This window comes from Stegostoma tigrinum, chromosome 32, assembly GCF_030684315.1.
Source record: "Stegostoma tigrinum isolate sSteTig4 chromosome 32, sSteTig4.hap1, whole genome shotgun sequence".
NCBI classification, from domain to species: domain Eukaryota; kingdom Metazoa; phylum Chordata; class Chondrichthyes; order Orectolobiformes; family Stegostomatidae; genus Stegostoma; species Stegostoma tigrinum.
The window spans coordinates 26251665-26272295 of record NC_081385.1 but is presented as its reverse complement, the minus strand read 5'-3'; positions in this window follow the sequence as shown (position 1 = coordinate 26272295).

The window sequence follows — 20631 nt, the reverse complement described above, 5'->3', positions numbered from 1 at the left end:
TTTAGAGGTGTACTTTGCCCTTGTTTAAAGGAAGACAGGTTGAGATAGAGATGGTGAGCACCTGAGGCCTTGGAAGTTTTTTTAAGTTGTAATGTGAGAAGCAGTTTGAAGGGATGGTCACAAGTTCCCACAAAACCAGAATTTTAGTTTAACTTGCAATAGTTGCTGTGGTCTTGAAGCTGGATTTGGAAGGTGTTATTCCTCACTCTGTTACAGCTAAAAGCTTGGGTCCTCTTCCTGCTGCGAGAATTGCGTGTGAGACAATCTATTTTACTGAATTTGTTTTTGCTAAGGGTTTTATGGAATGTTATGATATGGGAACAGTCACTATTTAGTAGTTAAATAATCTATTGTTCTGTTAAGTTTTCCAGTAGAGCTAAGTCATTTCAATTGTTCTTTCCTTTCTTTGCATTTTAACTATAATGTAAGAATAAAGAACATTTTGCTTCAAGCCTGGTAGACCAATCGAATTGCACCCACAACACAATACCTTACAGTTGCCTTTAAAAGTTAGAAAAAGTTAGGGTCAAGGCTATCTCAATATATTTTAAGGGGTTTGTTCTGGTCCGGAACAATGTCAATAAAACATACCTTGTGTTTGGGTGAAAATATATGATTTATTTATCCCATCCAATTGGTTAAATCGATAAGAGAAAGTAGAACTCCACTGATCCGAATCCAGAGGAGGGTTAGATATTAGTGTTAGCAAGGAGCTCATATGCCAGTTGCACTTCGATATTTATGAAGTGAAAAATGGCATTTAAGAATGTCAGCGCTAATTCAGAATTCTTGTAAAATGTCACTTCTACAGTTTTTCACAAAACATGCTTCTCACTGGTGTAATATTTATCCCTCAGCAATGGTGTGTGTACTGTATTTTCCAGGATTTAAACCTGACTTTTAAGTCTGACAAATTTCTGGTGTCAGCTCAGTTGAAGCCAATTCAGATTCTGAGCCAAAATTACTTTACTTATCCAGTGTTTGTAAATGAAATGTGAACAGTATGCTTCTCTTTCTGTAATACTCCTTTTCCTCCCCATTTGGAATGGATGACCTTTTCAGTTTCTGCCCTGCAGCAGAATGACAATGATGTTGGACCTTTGTAAAGGCATGAAAACACATCTCTAGTTGTCTAAATAGCTGTGAGTAACTGTAGTGCCTAATTACATGTTTGTAAGTGGCCAAATTGCATTTGATTCACGAAAATGCTTGCACAAATGGTAACAATGTAAGATAAATCATTAATGGCTTGCTTTTACCCATCTCCCTTAAGGTATGTTCTGTATTTTGCTTCAACAGCCTTTCTCGTGAACACTGCTCACGCTAAGATTTGCTCACATCAGTTTTGCAAACCAATATCTAGGACAAATGCTTGCATGGACCTCAGCTTTTCCTGAAGTAGGGAAGGAGCAACTTAAATTTACATCTTAATTTCAACATGGGCTGCTCTGAGTGTAGCCATGGCAAAGGACCCAGGATGGCATTAATTGGGATTTGTGATCTCACCCATTTAAAATTCCTGGGGGATGATGAATTTCTTTTAGCTGATAGCATTGGATTATCCTATAATCAATGAATTTTCAGATTGTGACATAATGTATTAATTTCCCCTCTTAATTCGAATAACATTGCACCGTTTAACCTTTGGTGCAGCCCAGGATACAAGTGAAACTCATTATTTTACATTTTATTTTATTTTCAATGTCATATTTCCCATCTTTTCAAACAGAACTGAACAAAGTAATGCCGCAAATTCTACTGACAATCACAAAACAAGTTTGAGCCGAGGAAATATAACAGCAGAAGGAAAAGTAACTTGCCTTATTTTACTAAATGGCAGCACTATCTTAATTCAGCTACATGCAAAAGAGTGCACCTGTAAAATTTCATGTTTGTGCAAAGAAAGTGAAGAAAACACGAAAAGTATTTAGCGTTAAAAGTGGTAAGAGTATTCTGTAAAATTTCTGACAGATTTAGTTTGTGAACATTTGTGTCAGCCTCATAGCAACTTGAAAATACTCCTTAAGGTCACCAGGCAGCATATGACTACTTGATAATTCTGGATTTCAAGATCACACACATCCCATATCTTATTCTGAGCCCTGATGTTTCAATTTTGCACCAGTTGGAAGATCAGTCTTGAGAACCTTGTGCTCTTTCAATGTTTATCCTCTAAAAGCTTCTCTTTCAGTCCTCTTGGACTCATCTCAAGTGTGTAATCTCTTGTGATTCTTGGCTATTTACTGATTAACTTGGTCACCCCCAACACAGGGCACAGTGAGCCCAAGGAAATGGCACTTGGGAAGGGTCTAGTCTGGTCTAAAGAAGGACTAGTATGGGGAAGAGTCTATAGATGAATGTTGGATGTTATTATAAACATGAATCAGCTCTGGAATGCTCCTTTTGCACAAACACAAATGGTCATCTGCTTATCCTCTCATTCACTGTTGCTCCATCATTCTCATATGAAATATAGCCAGAGTACAAGGTCATTGTTGTTCACTGACTAGGATGAGCATTATCTTAAATCAACAATCCTGTCCATGGACTTGCTCCTGCCAGGAGCTCCAGTGCTACCTCTGAGACTGTATGGGCCTTCTCTTCTGATTTATAACTCATCCTGAAATCTGCCCCTGTATATCAGCCACATTGGATTGGTTTCAATAAGACTGTGTTGAATCCGTGTTTGCGTGCTGACTGTTTCAGTGTCTGAAGTCACATTTAAATGAGACTCATTTATTAGGGTGAAGATTGCTTGGTGAAATGCACCACTTTTGGGCTGCCTTTTCTGAGTTTTTGTTTTCACCCAATTGACTAAAATAATCCCATTGTATAATTGCAACTTGTTCCCGGCATGCTACAATGAATGGCACTAATGTTCTAAAGCTGAAAACTAATCGTAATAAAAGGAATAATAATGTTCCATAATTGACTCAACTATGAGACATTATGTTCCCAATTAAATATGTTTTATGCTTGGCAAGAAAGGTTTTACTACATGCCTGGCTTGCATCTATGTGTCTGTGTGTCAGAGAATTTTTGAATGATTTACAAAACCACCATCATTCAATGGAATGTAGAAATATGAAGTGGGACTGATTTAAACATGATATAATAATTTGCATTTTGTTGTTTGCAGTGAGGGACATGGTTATTTGTGAACAGTTTCAGCCGAATCTTTGGTTTGTTTTGTGCTGAGTATGTGTTGTGTCTAATTCCTTTGGAGGATTTCTCACCATGAGGCTCTGTGAGTAATTCTCCTCACCACTTGGCAATTGCATAGAAGATGCAGTGTGATGCTGCTGAAGTCAAAATAGGCCTCACTAGACCACTCACCCAATTCAGCCACAAATCTCTCCACAGGCAATGTTACTCAGATCCTGACAAGATTCCAGCCATTGTTTATAATTTCAGAAGCCAAGTATCTGCATCTGGTTCTATAAGATCAGGGCAATTGGTTGTGACATTCAACTCCCTTTCCTCTGATCTAATAATGTCACTGCTCCAACTTCAATTCAGTACCCTTTGCTGCCAAATAACTGTTGCTCAATTTCACTATAACTCTACCCTCTACCCTCCTAAGAGTGTGTTCTCCAAACTGGAACTTCCCTTGAATTCTGTGATATCGATTTCATCAGCTCAAACTCCCTCACTTTTGGGGTGTATTTAACAGTATGATTTTGCTCTAGGGTGGAATATTCTAATGAACCAGTAACCAGGATGTTGAATATGTTAAAAGGGGAGGGAATGGCCTAGTGGTATTATCATTGGACTGTTTGACCAGATACCCAGATAATGTTCGAATCCCACCACATCAGACAGTTGACTTTGAATTCAATAAATGTCTGGAATTAAAAGTCTAAAAATGACCGTGAATCCATTGTTGATTGTTGGAAAACCACATCTGGTTCACTAATGTCCTTTAGGGAAGGAAACTGCCATCCATTCTCGGTTTGACCTACATGTGGCTCCAGACCCACAGCAATGTGGTTGACTGTCAAGTGCCCTCTGGGCAAGTAGGGATGGGTAATAAATGCTGCCTAACCAGTGACACCCTCATCCCGTGAATGATAAAAAGAATGTGACCAACAGCCATGGCACAGTTCAGCTGGCAAACTGTAATTAGGGATTTGCAAATGTGCTTTCCTAAAATGGCCATTGTTGCACCTCTATCATAATCCAGAAATATACCTTCAATAATGTACTCTTGATTCACTCCGTTTTGGTGTGAAATTGATAAGTTTGTGTGCAGCAAACATAGAACCACTACACTGAGGTTGGTTGGCTCGCTGAGCTGGTTTGTTGTTCCGCAGACTTTTCTTTACCGTGCTGGGTAACATCCTTAGTGCAGCCTCTGATGAAGCATCGGTGGGTTTTCCTGCCTGGTTTTTAAACTCTGGGGTCTGTTGCGATGGATTGCCATGCTTCCGGGTTTCCTCTGTACTGGAATGTATATGGAGTTGAGTTCAATGTATTTATTAATAGCCTGTTTCATGGAGTGCTATGTTTCCAGGAATTCCTGTGCTTGTCTCTGCTTAGCCTGTCCCAGGGTCTTGGTGTTGTCTCAGTCGAAGTCGGAAAGACTGTGAGAAACACTACCTCGGACAAACAGGAAGGAAACTAACAACAAGAGTGCCTGAACACCAACTGGCTACAAAAAAACCACAACTAATATTCACTCATCTCAATCTACATGGACAAGGAGAACCACCACTTCGATTGGGACAACACCAAGATCCTGGGGCAGGCTAGGCAGAGACAAGTAGGAAATTTCCTGAAAGCATGGCACTCCACAAATCAGGCTATTAATAAACACATTGAACTTGACCCCTTATACTTGCCAATACGGAGGAAACCAGGAAGTGAGGCAATCCATTGCAATGGACCTCAGAGTTTAAAAACACACCAACGCTTCATCAGAGGCTGCACTGAGGATGTTACCAAGCATGGTAACAAAACATCTGCGGAACAACAAACCAGCTTGGCGAGCCAACCAACCTCAACACCCACAACCCGAGCTACAGATCTACTCCAAAGCCTCACAGAACATTTAACAGGAGAAATTTCTTCTGAGCTAAAATAATTTAATTTCTCTTTGATAGTTTTAAGGTTTTTGTTTCCTTTCTCATATTTCTGGCACTGGTTATGAATTAATGAATCTGTGGTTGTACCTTACTTTCTAAAACTTCAGTGTCTTCCCAATTCTGCTTACTAAAGGCAATGGCAGAGTGTAAAATGAAGAACATATCCAGAAAAATTGCACAGAAGTAATAATGGTCACCTTCACAATGATATCCTTTAAGGATATGCCAAGCAAATCATCCAGCTAACAGAAGGAAATGTCATGTTGAAGCAGATAAATGGAATTCCTTGGAGACTGAGTGACTTCTATTTTTATGCAGTCATTTGGAGGAAGCAGGCAGTGTATCCTGAAGCGGTGACAAAGACTTTATGAACTCCTCCCAATAGGTGAACAGATTTTAATAAAGGAGAAATGTTGAGGAGATGTTCTGCTGGTGGTGACAGCCTTAAAGTATTGGCTGGGTGAAGAAAAAGAACAGATTATATCTTAGCATGGATGAAACTCGCCACATAATCTCCAGGGCTGAGCTATTATCGGCATGCTTCCCTCTGAAGGTTACAATATAATTAGTGCCTTGGAGATTCATTCAGTTTTCTTCCTTTCAATTCACCTTTTGTACCTTTCTCTTCTCTGTTGGCATCCCTTTGCTCCTGATTGTAGAGCTCCAAGGGCAAATTTATTATCTACCTTGGTGACATTCTGTGGTTTGGAAATGAATAAAGCGTTGCAGAGTGCCTTTTCTGCTACTGTTGATAATCTTTGTTTGTGGATGAGCAGTGGCTGCATGAAAATAGCTCTGTTTTGCCTGCCCAAAACAAAGCAAGGTGAAGTACTTCCTTTACATTGTTTTAAAGGGCATTGACACTGTATCCTGAGACATTTTCCAAGGAGTTCTCCAGTTAAGATCCAGATATAACAGATGTGGTGGGGAATACATATGTCTTGAAGGATGATGTGGATTGGATAGTATAATGGGATAGTAAACTGCTCATCATACACAGTACATGACATACCGATGAGTGTGTTGGACTCAAAATGATGCAAACTCATACTGTCCATATTGTACCAGGGTCCACTGTCTGCCACTGTCGCTCTATTGATCTATTCCCTGGCCTGCTATGCCAGTTTGCTTCAGCAAACTTAGCTTTCTCGTCCACGTAAGTGCCTTCCTTCAACTATAAGGCACTAGCCTTTGACCTTGTTTTCTCTCTTTCCACTGGATGTAAAATTCAATCTTTTTGTGGTTGCTACTAACTGAGTGTGCCTTTCTCTCAGGCCTTGAACTAATCCTGTTACATTACACAATATCAAGTCTGACACAATTTGCTCTCTGATTGATTTCAGAATGTGCTGCTGGAAGAAACTATATGTCGAGAGTGTTTAATAAACTCCTCATCCAGGCTACATATATAAATCTGACTTTTCCATCTTATTTGTAGATTAACATCAGCACCCATGATTATTACTGTCCCTTTATAACAAGCATCCAGTATTTCTTCTTGAATACTTTGTCTTTCATTTTATTTCCTCTTGTGCTGTAACTCTTCACACAATGCAGTGGTTTTGACTTGGACTCATTGCTTTTCCTTGTTCTGTCTTGATAGAGTTTTAGCATTGTGACCAATTTCTAGTTATAATTTACAAATGACTTTATGATCAAAAAGAAAATCTTCACAAGCCGATTGAAATCAGCATTCCGTCTTTTCAATCAGTCAGGAAAATCACTTAAATACGATAATCAGATTATAGTAATATAATTACGATGGTGAGATATAGAAAAACTGCACCTGACTTTTGATATACAGTACCATGTATGTCAGACCAGATTCCCTGGTGAGCACTAATGAACCAGTTAAATTTTATTACAGTATGCCAACTTCCAGTATTATCTTCTGGTTGTAAACTGATCATGATTAGATGAAACCAATTTCCCAGACTGTCACAATGAAATTGCAGTAATGGCCTCCAGACTGCTAATTTAGTAATTTGTCTCTTACACTGCCATGACAAACAAAAAGTTGAGTTCTATTCTCAATTAAGTTTTCAAACAAAAGCATTTTGAATGTTAAGTGTTCAAGCACTGACCGTTTCAGTGTAACGTACGGTCATTAGTACTCCTCAGATTCAAAATAAATGGATCCCATTGTTTGCGGATGTATATTTTCAACCTTGTTCCCACGTTGTTGGCTGTCTTGTGAAACGTGCAAACACAGCATTGGCCATCTATGCCCAACCCTCAGTTTATGTTGATTAACGTCATCTGCGTCAAGAAGCAAGGACAGAAGTATACTTTTGGCCATGTGTCCTGTATCAAACTAAAGTTAATGTCCAATGCAGAAGAGCTGTTGGATACCCAGGTCATTTTCATATTTTGAAAACTGATTTTACTTTCAACCAGCCTTTTGTAATCGGTCTGCCAGTAAAATATAAATTCACTGTGATGGCAAAGGTTAAGAATCTGTCCTATGGTATGTTCACCTTCCTTTGACTCAAAACAACAGCCAGCCAGCCTGTCAGTCCCTTTTCCTTCATTTGGTCCTATTACTATCAGCAGTTGTTTCTCTGCTTATTGTCTTTCTTTTACAATTAAACTTTACCAGATTTTTAGCTCCACTTTTACAATTTATCTCACCTGTCATAAAGTTAATAAAAGTCAAACTGATGTATTGGTACAAGCCTCCAGAGGACTGTCACCCTGTGTTTCTGGAAGGAATTGTCTGACAGTAATGTACCAGTGGAGTGACTGAGAGATTTGATCAGATTCAATCAATTCATTCTTAATCACAGTGGAAGCCCAGGACAAAACAGAACACAGAAATGTTGATTAACTCATTGAGCCCTAGAGAAACTATTTTTAGGCATAATTATTAAAATGTGTGCTTTACTTTTGTCTTGGTCTTTAACCATGCTGTTCTATTTCTTTTGATTTTCGTAACCACCTCATACTAAATGTTATATCCAAACAAAGTATTTCTGATGTGCAAAATATCACATAATTGAGTTTTCTAATGAAAGTCTGCAACAAATATTACAGTCCCAGTGGAATGATTTTACTATTTGTTTTGCAATAATGAAGAGTGACAGAGACTTTGTCAAGCACAAGGCTGACAGCAAGAAATGATTTTAATAAGACTAACTTATTCAAGAATTTATCATATTGAGTAGTCCTCATTTAGCATCAAACTTGACTTTGTCAAGGTGGAGCCTGAGATCATTTTGTGCCTTTCAAATCATCGCAATATAACAACGACTGCCGAACGTGGGGAAGAAAGCCTCTGCTCAAGCATTTCATTGCATTTATCTTATTGTTTCCCTGGAGAGGCATAACACTGTTTCATAATTTAATTCAAGTTAGTCTCCTGATTATGGCCATGTTCTGAAGGGGCAAGAGTCATGCATTCCCTCTAGATATGGATGCAACATGTTCAAACCTTAAGTGCCTGAAAGGCAAGTTTGTAAACATTATATCTTGAATTTGTTTCCTCCTCCTTGTCAAAAGTGAACAATGATAGCCTAGGAAGTGAGCGAAAATGGTTCTACATTTGGGTGCATTTCACAACCTGAGCTTCTTGTCTCAAATATTTCTCAATATTGATATTCCTTCATTGGGTTCAGCTCTCAGATATAAAACTGAGTCAACAAGACCAAATCTGCTTCTCAGAGTCAGCAATTTTTATTTTTATTTTTCCTTTGATATATAAGCCAGAGTTTAGACTACACAGTTTAGTGTATACAGTTTTGGATGCCAAGCAATAAGACAGTTATGAATCCATTTGAGACAGTGCAGAAGAAGCTTATGGGAAAGGTTTTGGGCACGAGACACTTCAGTTACAAGATTAGACAAGTTTTTCCTTAGTGAGAAGGTTAAGGAAAGATATGATGGAAGTTTTCAAAATCTGGCAGAGTCGATAGAGAGAAATTATTCCAGTGAATAGATCGAGAGCCAAAGGGCAGAGTTTTAAACTGTTTTGCAGAAGCAAATGTGAGGTAAGAGAAAAATCTTTTCACACAGTGAGCAGTTAAAGTCTGGAATGTAGTGTCTGGAAATATTGTTGAGGCAGTTTCAATGGAAGCATTCAAGAGGGCATTGGCTGATTATTTAAATAGCAATGATATATAGGGTTTTCGGGGAATGGCAAGGGGGGCACTGATTTCAAATACTCAGAGTGTCAATCCATGCCGATGGGCTGAATGGCTTCCTTTTACACCATAACACTTCTGGGAATATGCAGAGTGCATTGTCACCATTGTCTATATTACAGGGACAGTGTTTCTTCTTATTGAACCATTTCTCTCTTTGTTACAGATGATAATCCCACAATGTTATAAGGAATTCCAGGGTTTTGTCTTGGGTCAACAAGAAAATATACGCAATTTGCAAGAACCGCTGGAGTTGATGATGCCCCCACATGGCATTGTTGCTCTTGCCCTTTTGCAGTAGGGAAGGTTTTGAGGCTGTGAGTCACTGACGAAGTAAGTTTGAAGTGTCACTGAGGTTCATCCTCTGAACAGAAAGATGATGCATACTGTAGCCAAAATATTCTAATGTTGAAAGAAAGGAATGGAAGCTCAGTTACAAGAGTGCCAATCAAGTGCATTGCTCTGTCTGAGATGATGTTGAGTTACTTGAGCTTTGTAGATTTTGCACCCTTCCAGTTCAGTGCTGAGGACTTCACACATTTTTGACCTCAGCTTTGTGAATGGTGAATGGGTTTTTAATGGTCAGATGATGAACCACTGTGTTCCCGTGGCATTAACATGATACATCCAATTAGGATTCTAGTTATTGATGATCTGATAGTGCTCTATGTAGGGACCTGGTCTTATTGTGTGGCATTTATGTGGTACTAGTGGTATCCTAACACGTGCCGACTAGATCCTGGATATAGTCAGGCTTTTTAAAGGTTGGTAGGTTTGTTTCATTCAGCTCTTGTTAAATTCATTTATGGGACATGGTCATTGCTGGCTGCTCTGCATTAATTGCCCATCCCTAACTGCCCTTGAGAAGTTGGTTGATAAGCTGCCTTCTAGAGCCAGTGTTGTCCATGTGCTGTAAGTAGACTCACTGTGTCGTAACGAAAGGAATACCATGATTTTGACTCAGTGACAGTGAAGAAAGAGCAATATGTTTCCAAGTCATGCTGGTGAGTGACTTGTAGGGTAACTTGCAGGTAGTACTGTTTCCATGTATCTGCTATCATTATCCTTCTAGATAGAAGCAGTTGTGTTTCAGAACGTCCTGTCTAAGTATCTTTTGTGCATTTTTGCAGTACATTTTGGAAATATATACACTGCTGCAGCAGAGTGTCAATGGTAGAGGGAGTGATTGTTTGTGAATCTGGCGTCAATCAAGTAGTTGTATCAGAGATAATAGGAACTGCAGATGTCGGAGAATCCAAGATAACAAAGTGTAGAGCTGGATGAACACAGCAGGCCAAGCAGCATCTCAGGAGCACAAAAGCTGACGTTTCGGGCCTAGACCCTTCATCAGAGAGGGGGATGGGGTGAGGGTTCTGGCATAAATAGGGAGAGAGGGGGAGGCGGACCGAAGATGGAGAGATAAGAATATAGGTGGAGAGGACAGTATAGAAAAGCTGACGTTCCGGGCCTAGACCCTTCTGATAATGCTTGGCCTGCTGTGTTCATCCAGCTCTACGCTTTGTTATCTCTGTCAATCAAGCAGGGTGATTTATCACGGATGGTATCAAGCTTCTTTGCTGTTGTTGGAGCTGCAATTATCCAGTTAGTGGGGAGTGTCCCATTACACTTCTGACTTGCGCCTTTTACATGATGGACAGGTTTTTGGGAGTCAGGAGGTAAGCTATTTGCTGCAGTATTCCGGGCCTCTGACCCATTCCATTGCGATTAGAGTTGCGTTTGATCTGGACACTGCATAGACGCCATGAAAGAAGCAAAGTACTGGCTTTAGTATGGAGAAAAATTTTTATTTGCAAAGAAAGCCAAGGGGACTTTGTTGATTACTACATGAAAATCCTTCTGATGATGTAGTTACTTAATTAATAATGTGGTGCACAATGATCGAAAATATCATTTGATTATTAATGCTAGAAATACCAGACTTTATAAGGCAATCATGTTTATAACTTGCCTCCTTTTGTTTTCGGTGAGATAGAATATTTTGGAATGCAGGTAGTTGGCTGAAGTCTGAACTGGACACATGCCAGTGTAATTTGGTTGCGTTGGGGGAAGAGGTTCAAGCTGAAACCCATAGAAAGTGAAGTGCCAGCTTTCACCCCTGACACAACAGAGTGACGGCTGATTTTCGTGGACTCAAACTCTCAGACTCAGAAGCCAAAACAGCTATTTTTGTACCTAGGATGGGCAAATTTGTAGTTTCCTTGTGTTAGTCACTAAGCAGAATGTTGGTGAGAATCCATTCCCTGTTTGAAGAAAACGAGATTTGTAAAAATTGAGAGGCTAAAGATTTAGAAAAGCTTGCCCAGAAATCAGTTTGATGATACTCAAGAGATTCAGTGAAGGGACTTTCAGACACAGACTGGAAGATTAAATCTATTGAGGCATGGAGTTTGATGTTTTATCAACAGGCTACAAGTGTGCTGACAGTGTTGTATGACTTTTATCATGGTATGGAGGTTTTGGTTACTTTAATTAGTTAATGGGGGAAATAGCTTTGCTGAAATTCAGTATGTTACCTACAAACAATGTGTGGTGAGATTGGCATTAATTTGTTTGTTATGTAACAGAATCCCTACGATGTGGAAGCACGCCATTTTGCTCATTGAGTCCAAGCTGGCATCCAAAGAGCATCCCACCCAGATTCAGTAGCCTACCCTATCCCTGTGACCCTGCATTTCTCACAGCTTACCCATCTAATCTGTACACTAGGGGAATTTAGCATGGCCAATCCACCTAGCCTGCACACATTTGGACTGTGGGAGGAAACCGCAGCACCCAGAGGAAACCCACGCAGCCACAGGAAGAATGTGCAAACTCCGCACAGACAGTTGCCCAAGGCTGGAATTGTACTCATGTCCCTGGCGCTGTGAGGCAGCAATGTTGACCACTGAGCCACCGAACAACTTTTGTAATAAAAGTTTTAGGACTGAAATCTTATCTGATTCTCCCCCCCCCCGGATCCTAGGAAATTAATTCCTTATTTTCAAAATTATTTGTCTGTACAGGAACATGACACCTGATAAACCAAAAAAAGTCTGCAAGTGGTGATGACTGAACTTGCCATAAACAGAATAACGTTTTGTAGTCGTGACTAGGAGTTTCTTCAATTAGTAATTCTATAGATCATCCACTTGTATTTTTAGCAATCAAAAATTAGAATCCTTTTAAGCACTAATTTAGCTGTCAGGAATTGCTTCCTCAGTTATTGCCAGCTTGGTTATGTCAGTGAGTCATCAAATTCTGACCCTCACCTCATCCTTTGTCACAATCCTGTATTCCTCATTCAATGCTTCATTCATATTCATTAACCAACAGTAGGCCAGAAGGTGTTCCTCATATAATATTCATTCCTCTGTAAAACAAGAATTGAGAGTTTTTGCCTTGGGCCTTATGAATATCAAACAGTTCCATCTTCCAAATTCTCACAGAATTTGTAACAACACGCTCATAGAAGGATTGTCACATAACTTAATCAGAAGCCTGATTAAATAAGGAATTCATAAAGACTCTATGTTTCATTTTGATGAGTCCTTCCAATCATTATAACTGTCACTTACATTTTTGGGCTGTGAGTTGGAGAGCTGGGACTCGTGAGTAGGATGAAGAGAAGGAATCTTGCTGTTCATTAATGTGAAGGATGTTATCCTTAGAGGATGGATTATTTTTCTTCTCATTTTCGCCATTGTTCGGCTCAATCTATCCCAGGCCAGGGATACTTAGAGAGTGGAGATGAAACCAGCATTTCTTTACACCATTTGTATGAGTTCAGTGGACCAATTAAGCAATCAAGGTGATGCATCTATTTAAAAAAAACAGCACAAACCTCACCTCTCTGTGTAACTATTGGACATTGTGCCAAATTAGGGGAGAAGTAGAGAACTTAATCTTTCCTCAGTGTACCTAGACAGACAGGAAAACAGTTTTCTTACACTTTTCCAAATGATATAGAAATTTGCACACATACAATACAAAAACAACATTGAAACAAAATGTAGAGTTCTGCATAATCTGATTTAATTTCCTCGCAGTCAATGCTTCTTACACCCTTATGTAAATCAATCTTGAACATATGACATAGAAACTGCAAAAATACTCTTCCCAGTAACTCCTAGATGGAGTAAAAAGACAATCGCCTTATTTGAAAGACGAACGCTTCTCCCATCTCAAAACATTATCCAATTTAGTTTAATCATAAAGATCAGTTTTACCAAAAGATGTAATTTGTATAAAAAAAGATTATGTTTCAATAGAGTGATGGGTGCTTTGCAAATCCATTTTTTCATATTATTCCCTCTGATTTGTTTAGCATTTTGAATGCAACAGTCATTTTATTCCTTCTGAATTGTAGTTATAGTGTCATATTTCTTTAGCCTGATGTCTTTCTGGATTAATGTGAAGACTGTTGCCAGCATTTCCTATTTTAATGCATTTCTTCAGCAGCCATCTTTTCTGCTACAATCTACATGTGTCAAAAACTACGGTAAATTGGGGAAGTCCCATTGTGATGCTATAATTTGGGCGGAAACTTCACTTAGCTGATTACACTGGGTTTCCACAAAAGTGAATGTAATGCAACAAGAGAAGCCTTAAGGAGCCCTTGAGCTCAGCATCACTGAATTTAACATGGAAATTGCACACATACAATAGAAAAGTAAAACAAAACTGAAACAAAATTCAGAGATGTAAATATTGTACATAGTCTGTTTTAATTTCCTCCCAAACAATGCTTCAAACACCTTTTGAGTGCTAGTTCATCTTATCTCCTGCATTAATTACTTTCTTGTTTCACCATATGGGCCATTGTATATCGCTGCCATTTCTCAGTCACAGCAGCCCTTCACTGTATGTGCAATTTCAGCTTCCTTCTAAATCATGAGCCCTAATTTCATTTTAACATAGACGGCTTCCCATCTGTAATGACCCATGTACCATTCAAAGTGCATGTGCTTTTGTCTGTATACTTGGCAACTATTTTTCTCAGGAATAAATTGCTAACCTGTCACCAGAGGCGATAGTTTGAGGGGTTGACTCTCAGCTTTAAGCATGTCTAACGAGAGACTCTCCCACTGATACAGCCTGCACCAAAGTACTGAAAAGATTTGTAAGTTGGTTTTTGAGTTATTTGGCTCAAGTAATGAATACATCTTTCTTGGCCATGACATCCTGGAGTCTTTGGCTTGTAGACAAGTTTACCACAAACCCTCTCATTTAGTATTATCACTTGTAAGAAGATCTCTATGACACAACTTAATCATCTAATATCTATATGGCACAACTTAATCACCAAATAAAGAAAAAAACTCCAAATTAATTAGCTTTTTGGCTTTATTTAAGAGCTCATTAAGCAATTCAATTTAAATGGCTTTCTAAATTCCAACTGCCCATTATTCTAATTCTAAACATTATAAGATATTTGTTTGTTTTTCATGAAGTTTCAATTCTCAACAATTTGTCTTTTTCAGTTTTACATGACTTACCTCACATTATCATGGCAATTACCAATGAGATGAATCAAATGTCCAATTTTGTGACTAAACAGAGTTTCATGGAAGATTCTGTACTTCAGTCCATCCCATTCTTCAGGTTATGTGCCATCTTTTGAATCAGTAATGCCAGCTTTGCACAGTCTGAAACAACCCCACATAATTTCACCTTTGTCCTGAGTGAAGAAGAGAGAGAAGCTGGGATTATTCTCTTCAGAAGGGAGAATGTTTCATAATGTCGTTCAAAATTAGGAAGTATTTTGTGAGAATAGAATGAGAAACAGTTTCCACTGACGGCAGAATCAGGATTCAGAGGTACAAATGTAGGGTGGGCTTGCTCTTAGGAGCCGGAGAAATTTTGTTTTCACACGGTTAATTATGATCTGGAATCCACTGCCTGAATGGCAGGAGCACATCCAACAGTAACTTTCAAAAGGCAGTTGGATAAATATCTGAAGGTTAAAAAATGCGTCCCAGTGTTGGAAATTGGAAAATTTGTCCAAAATGCATTGTAAAGGAAACAAATGGATAGCTCATTCAAAGAGCTACTGCATTCATGAATGTCAAAAGGCCTCTTCGTGCCATGTTATTTGATGTTGAGAACTTTGAGATAGTTATAATTAAAGTAAATAAAAGAAAGATATAAAAAATCATCAGTTTTATTACTTTAGCAACTTCTCCTTCTCATGACTTGCCAGTGTTGGTAGGAGCGAATTTTGTTTCTATCCTGGTAATTAATTTGTTCACTGTCCAATGAATACTTTGACACAATGGGTTCCTCCAAAGAGGAAGTTGGTGAAAATCCCCAATATAAAGGTCAACTTTCCTAAATCTTGTCAATATTTTCATTTTCTTTGTACCCCAAAGGTCATTCAGATCTTCTCTCTCTCTCTCTCGCTTCTTACATTCTGGTCAGATTTCAGGGTCAAGAAATGTCCCTGCATCACCTTCATAATGCACATAGAACAGTCCAGCATAGGAACAGGCCCTCCATGTCTGTACTGACCATGATACCATTCTAAACTAATTCTATCTGACTGCACATGGCCCATATGCCTCTATTCCCTGTTCATGTGTTTGCTTAAATGCCTCTTAAAGTTTGCTATCGTATCTGCTTCCATCACCTCCCCGGCAGCATGTTTCAGGCATCTGCTACACTGTGTATCAAAAATTTTCCTTGCACATGTCCTTTAAACTTTTCCCCTCCCACCTTAAACAGATGCCACCTAGCATTTAATATATCCACCATGGGAAATTGTGAACAATTCTAATTTTATATATTTCTATCAGGTTGCCTCTCAGCCTCTGATGCTTTACTGAGTTTGTCCAAACTCTCCCTATAACTAATACACTGCAATCTAGGCAACATCCTGTTAAACCTCTTCTGCACCCTCCCCCAAGCCTCCACATCCTTCCCGTAGAGTGGCAACAAAAGCTGAACAGCGTTCCACATGTTGCAGCTTAACTTGCCAACTTTTATATTCAATGTCCTGACCTCTGAAGGCAGGCATATGATAGGACTTCTTACCACTTGTGGTGCCACTTTCAGGGAGTTATGGACTTGCCTGTGTAAGATGCCTCTGTATATCAATGCTTCTAAGGACCCTGCCATTAACTGTATACTTTCCTCTTGCATTTGACCTCCCAAAATACATCATTTCACATTTTTCTGGATTAAACACCGCCTGGCATTTCTCTAGCTTTCTCGTTGATCTATATCCTACTGCATACTTTGACAACTTTCCTCACTATCCACAACTCCACCAATTTTCATGTCATCTGCAAACCTACTTCCCAGACCACCTAGGTGTTCATCCAATTCACTCATGTATATAGTATAAACAACAAAAGTCCCAGCACTGATATCTGTGGGACACCACTGGTCACAGACCTATGATCAGAAAAACACCCCTCCACAATTGCTGTCTATCTTTTATGAACAAACCAATTTTATATCCGATTTAGTAACTCACCATGGATTCCATCCAAGTTGATCCTTTGACCAGCCTATCCTGAGGGACCTTGTCAAAAGCTCTGTTAAAATCCATACAGACAATACCCAATGCCTTACCATCATCAATCATCTTCATCATTTCATCAAATATGCAAATTTGTGAGACAAGACTCCTCAGCGTAAAAGCATGTTGCTCCCTATCCCTAATAAGTCTCATCTTCTCCAAATGCAAGTAAATCCTGTCCTTAAGAATTGCCCCATTGATTTTCCTACCACTGATGCAAGGCTTGCTGGCCCATAATTTCCTGGATTATACTTATTGCCGTTGTTGAACAAAGGAACAAAATTGACTATGGTCCAGTCACCTCGGACCTGGCCTAGGCTAAAGAGGGCACAAAGATCTCTGTCAAGGCATCAGCAATTCTCTTATCAGGCCCTATCCATCTTAATGTTTTTCAAGTCACCAAAAAAAATCCTCCTCCTTAATATCAGCATGCTCACAATAGATCTGCATCAGACGTCATCATATGACAACCTTCCTCACTATCCACAACTCCACCAATTTTCGTGTCATCTGCAAACCTACTGACCAAACAACCTAGATATTCATCCAGATCTAAACTTACCATCACTCATGTCATTCTCTTTGGTGAGTACAAATACAAAGTACTCATTAAGAACCTCACCCACTTCCTGTGGCTCCATGCATACATTCGCCCCTGTGTCCTTGAGTGGACCTACCCTCTTACTCCAAATATACATATAAAATGCTTTGGGATTCTCTTTAATCCTACTTGCCAAGGACATTTCATGGCTTATTCTAGCCTTCCTAATTTATTTTGATTTTTATTTGCTTCTGTTGTGGCCCTCAAAGACCTTGTTTGATTTCTGCTTCCCAAACCTTGTATATGCTCCTTGTTGTTTTACTAATTTTTCAAGCTCTCCCATCATCCAAAGTCCCCAAGTCTTGCCATTCCTTATTTTTCATCCTCACAGGAACATGTTGGTCCTGAGCTCTACTCTATTGGCTTTTGAAAGACTCCTACACGTCAGATGTGGACTTAACCTCAAACAGCTGTCCCCAATACACTTTTCTCAGTTAATTCTCTTATAATTAGCCTCGCCCATCTTGGCATTTTCACCCAATGACCAGACTTCTCCTTATCCATAACCATTTTAAAACTTAAGGATTTATGATCACTGTTCCCAAAATGATCCCTGCTGAAACTTTATTGACTTGGCCAGGCTAATTCCTCAATATAAGGTCTAATATGACCCCTTCCCTAGATGGACTACTTGCATATTGTTTCAAGAATCCCTCCTGAATGAACTTGACCAATTCTTCCCCATCTAAGCACTTGAATGGCAGGGAGTCCCAGCGAATGTGGGATAAATTAAAATCACTCACTGTCATAACCCTGTTTTTTTTTCATCTTTCTGTAATCTTCTTACATATCTGTTATTGTAATTCCTGCTGGCTATTGGGAGGTTATTATATAACTTTATCATAGTGATTGCTCCTTTCTTATTCCCAAGTTCTACCCATGTGACCTCACTGGATGAGATCGCCAAGATGTTATCTCTTAGTGCATCTCTGACATTCTCCTTAATCTGTAATGTAGCTTCTCTACCCCTTTCACACACCTCTCTATCTTGCTTGAAACATTTAAACAATTTGAACTATCAGTCCTGCCCTTCTCCCGACCAAGTTTCTCTAACAGCTACCACAATTTAGGTCAGCACGGTGGCTCAGTGGTTAGCACTGCTGCCTCACAGTGCCAGGGTCTCGGGTTTGATTCCAGCCTTGGACAACTGTCTGTGTGAAGTATCATTCTCCCTGTGTCTGCGCGGGGTTCCTCCCACAATCCAAAGATGTGCGGGGTAGATGGATTTGTCATGCTATAGTGCCCAGGGATGTTTAGGATAGGTGGGTTAGACATGGGAAAGACTGGGGTCCGGGAATGGGTTTAGGTGGGATGCTCTTCGGAGGGCTGCTGTGGACTTATTGGGCCAAATGGCCTGTTACCACACTGTAAGGATTCTATGGTTGTAGTTCCATGTGCTAGTCCAGGCTCTAAGTGGTATTCCCTGGAAGTAGCTATACTGGAAACTGTTTGAAATGCTATTTCTTTTTTCTTCATCTTAAGAGCTTTCTAATTGTCTTGTATAAAAATAAATGTCTTTTCCCACTCAATGTGGCATACAAATATGTTCTCTTAAGTGTCCTATGAATATGTTTCAGTGACTCACCAACACAGTAACTAACTGCAAATATTTCAATGTTTAAATATATGATTGATCAAGACAGGTTTCATTTCAGGATCTGAGTTGTCTGGTATTGAAATCAGCTGGAATCAAAATAAATACATCTTCAATTTCGCATCAGTTCTAATCTTCTTGCCACGCAGTGACAGCAATTTTTAGAAATAGAATTAGAGTTTATTGTCATGTGTAGTCAAGTGTGTGCCCTTCGATGGAAAAATGAAAACCTTTACCTTTCAGATTTTTTGGAGATGTTAAGTTCTTTCATTTCTCTCAAGTTTAGTGAATGTTATTTCTTGCTTTTAGCTTCAAATGACTTTTAAATGTTCTACCATTAACAATCATACGTCCAGCTGCCTCCATCTTCAACTCTCAAATTTCTTCTCTCAATCTCTGCATTTCTTCTTTTGTCTCTCTTTGTTAAGATCCTCGCCAAAACCTAACTCTGTTCAAGATTTTGATCAGTGACTCAACATCTCCTCATCTGTCTTGATGTCAAATTGTGTTTGAAAATGCTCCTATGTTGGAATGTTGCTGTTTATTGAAGGTGATATGTAAATGTAATTTGTTACTGTTGATATTATATTCCATTACATTTTTTAAAAATTCTGCAAGATATTTGATTTTTGTTTTTTTTGTGTGAAGTGTTCCTTTGTCCAAAAAGAGGTGGGTAAGCTTGGGGATGAATAATTTGGATATCTCTTGCGCTTGTTAATCTAATAAAAAAACTGCGGTGATCCTTATCTCACTTTCATTTTTTCTCTCTATCTCTTTCACACCTCTCTCCTCCTTTTCCCACAGATCACATTTCTTGTTTACAACAGTTTTAGCATTATCATTGCAGCTATTCACCTTTCATTTGAGTGCAACAAACTTATTGAAAGGGATAGCTTTGCCATTTTAGGAGTGATTAATCGTTAACATTCTGCATTAATTTGGCTGACTTCAAGCTGAACTCTTCTGTTCAGAATCAAGGCAACTTAAAGATGTAGCTCGATAATTATCTAATCATCTAGAGACAGCAATTTGGCATTGAGTTATTTTTAAAATCTTTGTCTACAACACCTGGACAGTCAAAATGAACAGATAGGGTTTGAAACTTGAAGGTTGTCTGGAGACCAAGGGAGGGAGATCTGCACATGATTCTTTGATAAGGAACTCATCCTTATCTTGGCCTCCTTAAGTACTTGAATATAGAAAGGGTGACTTGACTTAGCATCTCTCTCCAAACATTGTAAAGGCTGATGTATTTCAATTGCAAGGATTGCAGTCTGAGCACATTACATTGCGATCAAGAGTCCCATTGTCCCTATGACTAATGACTAATGACAGTGACTTTGACTAATGTTTTGTCTCCACCCAGCTGACTATACAAGTGGCTGCTCTTGATACTTTGCTATTGCTGCAGGAGGTAGTTCCAATCATAACCCCCAAAACAATTATTTCTGCTGGGGTTTTGCCAACACGTTGTCTCATTTTCAAAGGGATTGGAATGTGTGGAGTCATAGCTGATATATTAAAAAATCTGTGTGCTTGTCTCATCATTAGACAGAAGTAATTGTTTATGTGTAATGTGAACTAAAGTGAGGAAGAATGACCTACCATAGCCAGTGCGGATTTTGACATTTTTTGGCACCATATTTGGCATTGAGTGAACTGTGCCTAAATATCCAAAATACAGAAAGGACCCT